Raw genomic sequence first — 8,432 nt, 5'->3', positions numbered from 1 at the left:
TACACTCTCTACTCTTCCCAGTTCCTACAAATATCCGCAACCAGTTCCACCCCCTTTATGCCTTTATTAGAAAACTAACAGGCTTCTAATATTAATAATAAAAATGTAATAAGATATGATAGCCCAAAAGTTATCACCACAAAATATGACAAAATAAACAAACAGAGAGAAAAGAACCCAAGAGAGAAGGCACAAGGAAGAGTTCCATTCATTAACACACTCAGGAATTAGATAAAACAATAAACTTGAAACCATAATATATACACAAAGAAACTATAGTGTAAAAAGAACATATGTATGTATATATAGTGAAATTAAAATAATAAAAAATTAAGAAATAGGAAAAGCTTTGAAGGAATTATGAATCAAGGAACTTTCAGAGATGCCATTGTATTGGTTTTCTGGTGACCAACTAATTCTGGGCTCGAATCCTAATTGGTAATACATAAGAAACCAGTTCAAACAAGGAAATGTGAAATTTATTATAGTTATTGTTGAAATATTAATCTAATTATTCTTATCAATAAGAAACAGGAGGGAGAAATCAGGGTAAAATTCTGAAAGATCAGAGAAGCACTGGAGCAACCACAATCCCTTCTTTTCTGTTCCACCCTCTGACCTAAAGGACTGAGATTCTCTCAGTCCCGCCTTATCACTCCTGTCCTCTCTCTGAAGTATTCTAAACCTCTGTAGTCAGTTTGTCGCTGGCTCCACCCTCTGACTCTAAGCAGGTTTTATTTGTCAGAAAACAATGAAAATATCACACAACATATTATCAGTGCAATTTTAAATATGATTGATACTGTAGCTGAGGGAAACCATAAAGCTCTTCTCTGTCAACTGCATACTGCCTTTGGCACTATGGAACCAAGTTCACAGGGAAGAAGCTCCCAAGCTTAGTCCCTACATTTAAAGTACACAGGATCTTCAACTATCAGAACTTGCCATCTAGTTCTGGTGGGTGATTAATAGCAATAGCAATTATTGTGGGCTATGTGTGCATTGCTGTGACTGGTGTAATGAAAAGTTGAACAGCCAATAGCTAGACAGGAGGTATAGCCAGATTTTCAGACAGAGAGAGAACTCGTGGAAGAAGAAAGGCACATTAGCAGCCAGACCTAGATAGAACAATAGATTCAATATGGATATGAAATAATGAGCCATGTGACATAAGAGATATTAAAAAATGGATTAATCTAGGTTATAAGATATAGTTAGAAAAAATCCTAAGTTAAGGCCAAAGTTTCATACTTAATAATAAGTCTTCTTGTCAGTCATTATTCATAATCGGTGTACCAAAAAAATACAAATAAAGTCAATAGTCTTTTTTTTTATTAAAATGAGTCTTTATATCTGTTTTCATTTGTTTTTCTTAGTTATTTACTTTTTTTCTTATTTATTTATTTAAAGAATTTCCACTCTCTCCCCTCCTGCCAATACCCTCCTGCACCCCTCACTCCCTCTCCTCCTCCCTCACCATTCCCAAGAGTAGTCAGGGTTTATTGCCCTGTGGGAAGTTCAAGTTCCTCCCCTCTCCCTCCAGGTCCAGGAAGGTGAGCATCCAAAAAGACCAGGATCCCAAGAAGCCAGTCCATCCATACGAAACAAAACCAGTGCCATTGTCAATGGCTTCTCAGTCAGCCCCCATGTCAGCCACATTCAGAGAATCCGGTTTGATCACATGCTCGTTCAGTACCAGTCCAGCTGGCCTTGGTGAGCTCTCATTAGATCAGTCCCCTTGTATCAGTGGCTGAACGCACCCTTCGCGGTCCTGACTTCCTTTTTCATGTTCTCCTTCCTTCTACTCTTCATTTGGATCTTGGGGGCTCAGTCCAGTGCTCCAATGTGGGTCTCCCTCTCTATCTCCATCCATCGTCAGGTGAAGATTCCCTCTGGTTCTGCTTTCCTTGCTCATGATCTCCCTCCTTCTGTTTCTCATTTGGACCTAGGGAGTTAAGTCCAGTGTTCCAATATGTGTCTCTGTCTCTATCTCCATCCATAGCCATATGAAGGTTCTGTGGTGACATGTAAATATTCATCAGTATGGTTATGGGCCAAGGCCAGTTCAGGCACCCTCTCCTCTGCTGCCCAGGGAACAATCTGGGAACCTCTCCTTGGGCCTGGGAACCACTCCAGAATCAAGTCTCTTGCAAACCCTAAAATGGCTCCCTTAGTTGAGATATAAACTTCCCTGCACCCATAACCATCCTTCCTCCTTCCCCCCTCCCATTCCCCCAAGCCATCCCCAATCCTCCCCCTCTCCCATCTCCCTAACCTTCTCCCCTTACTTCCACCCCCCACCCCCCATGCACCCAAGTTTGCCTGGCAATCTTGTCTACTTCTAATATCCAGGAGGATAACTAGATGATTTTCTTCAGGTTCACCTTTTTTAGTTTCTCTAGGATCACAAATTATAGACTCAAAGACCTTTAACTATGGCTAGAATCCACTTATGAGTGAATACATACCATATTCCTCTTTTTGGGTCTGGGTTACCTCACTCAGTAAAGCGTTTTCTTTTTTTTTTTTTCAAAGTTTATTAAAATATAAAAGTTTCCATTTTCGCCCCTCCTTCCCACACCCTCCCACTCCCCCCACTCCCTCTCCTCTTCCCTCTCCATCCCTAAGAGCAGTCAGGGTTTCCTGCCCTGTGGGTAGTTCAAGTTCCTCCCCGCTCCCTCCAGGACCAGGAAGGTGAGTATCTAATCAGACTAGATCCCCAAAAATCCAGAATATGCAGAGGAAACAAGTCCCAGAGTCATTGTCAATGGCTTTTTAGAAAGACTTCGGGCCAGCCACATTCAGAGAATCCAGCCTCCTCCAGAGAATCTGGTTGGATCAAGCGCTCCTTCAGTCCCAGTCAACTGGCCTTGGTGAACTCTCATTAGATCAGTCGCCTTGTATCAGTGGGTGATCGCTCCCCTTGCCGTTCTGATTTGCCTTTTCATGTTCTTCCTCCTTCTGCTCCTCCTTTGGACCATGGGGGGCTCATTCCGGTGCTCCAATGTGGGTCTCCGTCTGCATCGCCATCCATCGTCGGATGAAGGTTCCCTCTGATCTTGCCCTCCCTGCTCACGTTCTTCTTCCTGCTGCTTCTCGGTTGGACCTAGGGAGTTAAGTCCAGTGTTCCAACGTGGGACCCCATCTCTATCTCCATCTATTGCCAGATGAAGGATCTATGGTGATAAGCAAAATATTCATCAGTATGGTTATGGGCCAAGGTCAGTTCAGGCACCCTCACCTCTGTCCAGAGAACAATCTGGGGATCTCTCCTTGGACCTGGGATCCCATTTACAATCAAGTCTCTAGTAAACCCTAAACTGACTTCCATAGTTGAGATATATTCTTCCCTGAACCCATATCTATCCTTCCCCCTCCTAGTCCCCCGAGCATTTCCCATTCCTCCACTGCTCCCTTCTCTCTAACCTCCTACCCTTCCAACTACCCTCCCAACCCCCCATGCACCCTTGGTTACCTGGAACTCTTGTCTATTTCCAATCTTCAGGAGGAAAACTACCTGAATTTTCTTCAGGTTCACCTTCTTATTTAGCTTCTCTAGGATCACGAATAATAGGTTCAAAGACCTTTAATTATGGCTAGAATCCACTTATGAGTGAATACATACCTTATTCCTCTTTTTGGGTCTGGCTTACCTGACTCAGTAAAGCAGTTTCTTTTTCTTTTTCTTTTTTTTTCTTTTTCTTTTTATTTATTTATTTATTTTATTTAATTTTTACTGGGAACCCCTCAAGAATCAAGTCTCTTGCAAACCCTAGAATGGCTCTCTTAGTTGCAATGTAAACTTCCCTGCACCCATAACCATCCTTCCTCCCTCCCCCCTCCCATTCCCCCAAGCCATCCCCAATTCTCACCCTCTCACCTCATCCTAACCATGTTCCCTTACTTCCACCCCCCCACCCCCCATGCACCCGACTTTGCTTGGCAATCTTGTCTAGTTCTATTATCCAGGAGGATAACTATGTAAATTTTCTACAGGTTCACCTTCTTATCTATCTTCTCTAGGATCACTAATTATAGACCCAAAGACCTTTAACTATGGCTAGAATCCACTTATGAGTGAGTACATACCATATTCCTCTTTTTGGGTCTGGGTTACCTCACTCAGTAAAGCGTTTTCAATTTCCATCCATTTGCATGCAAAATTCAAGATGTCATTGTTCTTTACCGCTGAGTAAAACTCTAATGTATATATGTTCCACACTTTCTTTAACCACTCTTCTATTGAGGGGCACCTAGGTTGTTTCCAGGTTCTGGCTATTACAAATAGTGCAGCTATGAACATAGTTGAACAAATACTTTTGTAGTATGATAGGACATCTCTTGGGTATATTCCTAAGGGTGGAATTTCTGGGTCCTGAGGGAGGTTGACTCCCAGTTTCCTGAGAAACCACCACACTGATTTCCACAGTGGCTGCACAAGTTTGCATTCCCACCAACAATGGATGAGTGTTCCCCTCCCTCCACATCCTCTCCAGCATAGGCTATCATTAGTGTTTTTGACTTTAGCTATTCTGACAAGTGTAAGATGGTATCTCAAAGCTGTTTTGATTTGCATTTCCCTGATCGCTAAGGAGGTTGAGCATGACCTTAAGTGTCTTCTGGCCATTCGAAGTTCATCTGTTGTGACCGCGAGGGGGTGTGATCACCCACTGATACAAGGGGACTGATCTCCCAGTCAGAAGGTAGCCTTTTTGTCTTACTGACAGTGTCCTTTGCTTTACAGAAGCTTTTCAGTTTCAGCAGGTCCCATTTATTCATTGTTTCTCTTATTGTCTGTGCTACTGGGGTCCTACTCAGGAAGTTGCCTCCTGTGCCTATATCTTGTAGACTACTTCCCACTTTCTCTTCTATCAGGTTCAAAGTGGACAGATTGATGTTGATGTCTTTAATCCATTTGGACTTGAGTTTTGTGCATGGTGATAGATATGGATCTATTTTCATTCTTCTACAGGTTGACATCCAGTTATGCCAGCACCATTTGTTAAAGACGCTTTCCTTCTTCCATTGTATACCTTTAGCTCCCTTGTCGAAAATTAGGTGTTCATAGGTTTGAGGGTTAGTATCCAGGTCTACTATTCGATTCCATAGGTCGACTTCTCTGTTCTTATGCCAATACCAAGCTGTTTTCAATACTGTAGCTCTGTAATAGAGTTTGAAGTCAGGGATAGTAATGCCTCCAGAAGTTCCTTTATTGTATAAGATTGTTTTGGCTATCCTGGGTTTTTTGCTTTTCCATATATAATTGATTACTGTTCTCTCAAGGTCTGTGAAGAAGTTTGATGGGATTTAGATGGGGATTGCATTGAATCTATAGATTGCTTTTGGTAGAATTGCCATTTTTACTATGTTGATTCTCCCAATCCAAGAGAAGGGGAGGTCTTTCTATTTTCTGGTATCCTCCTCAATTTCTCTTTTCAAAGGCTTAAAGTTCTTGTCAAATAGGTCTTTCACTTCCTTGGTTAGAGTAACCCCAAGATATTTTATGCTATTTGTGGCTATCGTGAAAGGTGATGTTTCTCTGATTTCCCTCTCTGCTTCTTTGTCCTTTGTTTATAGGAGGGCCACTGATTTTTTGGAGTTGTTCTTGTATCCTGCCACGTTACTAAAGGTGTTTATCAGCTGTAGGAGTTCTTTGGTAGAGTTATTGGGGTCACTTATGTACACTATCATATCGTCAGCAAATAACGAAAGTTTAACTTCATCCTTTCCAATTCAAATCCCCTTGATCTCCTTATGTTGTCTTATTACTATTGCTAGAACTTCAAGCACTATATTGAAGAGGTATGGAGAGAGTGGACAGCCTTGTCGTGTTCCTGATTTTAGTGGAAAGGCTTTGAGTTTCTCTCCATTCAATTTGATGTTAGCTGTCGGTTTGCTGTATATTGCTTTTATTATATTTAGGTATGATCCTTGTATCCCCAGTCTCTCCAACACTTTTATCATAAATGGGTGTTGAATTTTGTCAAATGCTTTTCAGCATCCAATGAAATGATCATATGGTTTTTTTTTCTTTCAGTTTATTTATATGATGGATTACATTGTTAGATTTGCATATATTGAACCATCCCTGCATCTCTGGGATGAAGCCTACTTGATCATAATGGATAATTTTTCTAATGTGTTCTTGGATTCGGTTTGCCAGTATTTTATTGAGAATTTTCGCATCGATGTTCATGAGTGAGATTGGCCTGTAATTCTCTTTCTTGGTTGTGTCTTTGTGTGGTTTTGGTATTAGGGTGACTGTAGCTTCATAAAAGGAGTTTGGCAGTGACTCTTCTGTTTCTATATTGTGGAATACATTAAGGAATATAGGTATTAGCTCTTCCTGGAAGTTCTGGTAGAATTCTGCATTGAAACCATCTGGTCCTGGGCTTTTTTTTGGTAGGGAGATTTTTGATAACAGCTTCTAATTCTTCACGACTAACAGGTCTATTTCGATTGTTCACCTGGTCTTGGTTCAACTTTGGTATATGGTACTTATCTAAAAAAAATCCATTTCTTTTACATTTTCCAACTTTGTGGCATATAAACTTTCATAGTAAGATCTAATGATTCTCTGAATTTCTTCTGTGTCTGTGGTTATGTCCCCCTTTTCATTTCTGATCCTATTAATTTGCAAATTCTCTCTCTGCCGTTTGATTAGTTTGGATAGGGGTTTGTCAATCTTGTTGATTTTCTTCAAGAACCAGCTTTTTGTTTCATTGATTCTTTGGATTGTTTTCTGTGTTTCTATTTTGTTGATTTCAGCCCTCAATTTGATTATTTCCAGTCTTCTACTCCTCCTGGGTAAATCAGCTTTTTTTTTTTCTAGAGCTTTCAAGTGTGTTGTTAAGTCTCCAATGTGTGCTTTCTCCGTTTTCTTTAAGTGGGCAATTAGTGCTATGAACTTTCCTCTTAGCACTGCTTTCATAGTGTCCCATAGGTTTGAATACGTTGTGTCTTTGTTTTCATTAAATTCAAGGAAGACTTTAATTTCTTTCTTTATTTCTTCCTTGACCCAGGGGTGATTTAGTAGTTGACTGTTCAACTTCCATGAGTTTGTTGGCTTCCTGGGGGTGTTATTGTTGTTGAATTCTAACTTTAATCCATGGTGATCTGACAAGACACAGGTGGTTACTAATATTTTTTTGTATCTGTGGAAGTTTGCTTTGTTATTGAGTATGTGGTCAATTTTCGAGAAGGTTCCATGAGCTGCAGAGAAGAAGGTATATTCTTTCCTATTTGGGTGGAGTGTTCTATAGATGACTGTTAAGTCCATTTGATTCAGTACCTCCAATAAATCTCTTATTTCTGTTAGGTTTCTGTCTGATTGACCTGTCCATTGGTGAGAGAGGAGTGTTGAAGTCTCCTACTATTAGTGTGTGTGTTTTGATGACTGCCTTGAGTTCTAGAAGAGTTTCTTTTACATATGTGGGTGCCTTTATATTAGGGGCATAGATATTCAAGATTGAGACTTGTTCCTGATGAATTGTTCCCGTTATGAGTATGAAATGTCCATCTCCATCTCTTCTGATTGATTTTAGTTTGAAGTCGATTTTGTTAGATATTAGAATGGCCACACCCGCTTGTTTCTTAGGTCCATTTGCTTGGAAAACCTTTTCCCAACCCTTTACTCTGAGTAGGTGTCTGTCTTTGTGGTTGAGGTGTGTTTCTTGTAAACAGCAGAATGTTGGATCCTGTTTTCGTATCCAATCTCTAAGTCTGTGCCTCTTTATAGGTGAATTGAGTCCATTGATATTAAGTGATATTAATGACCAGTGGTTGTTGACTCCGGTTATTTATTTTTTTGGGGGGGGTAGTGGAATGTATGTTTTTCCCTTCTTTGAGATCTGATTGTGAAGGTTCGCTAGATGCCTGAGTTATTGTAGGCAGTGTTAGGATTGTTGGATTCCTTGGATTGTGATTCGCCTTCTAATACTTTCTTTAAGGCTGGATTTGTAGCTATGTATTGTTTAAATTTGTTTTTATCCTGGAATATTTTGTTTTCTCCGTTGATAGTGAACAATAACTTGGCTGGGTAAAGTAGTCTGGGCTTGCATCCATGGTCTCTTAGTTTTTGCAGTACCTCTATCCAGGACCTTCTGGCTTTCATGCTTTCCATAGAGAATTCTGGTGTAAGTCTGATAGGTTTACCTTTATAAGTTACTTGACCTTTTTCCTTTGCAGCTCTCAATATCCTTTCTTTAGTCTGAATGATTGGTGTTTTGATTATTATATGACGAGGGGATGCTTTTTTCTGATCCAGTCTATTAGATGTTCTGTATCCTTCTTGAACCTTCATAGGAATATCGTTCTTTAGGATGGGAAAATTTTCTTCCATAATTTTGTTGAGTATATTTTCTGGACCTTTGAAATGCAATTCTTCTCCTTCTTCTACTCCTATTATTCTTAGAATTGTTTTTTTTTTTGTG

Source organism: Myodes glareolus, chromosome 12 (assembly GCF_982192425.1).
Source record: "Myodes glareolus chromosome 12, mMyoGla1.1, whole genome shotgun sequence".
Classification (NCBI taxonomy): Eukaryota; Metazoa; Chordata; class Mammalia; order Rodentia; family Cricetidae; genus Myodes; species Myodes glareolus.
This window is presented reverse-complemented; position numbering follows the sequence as displayed.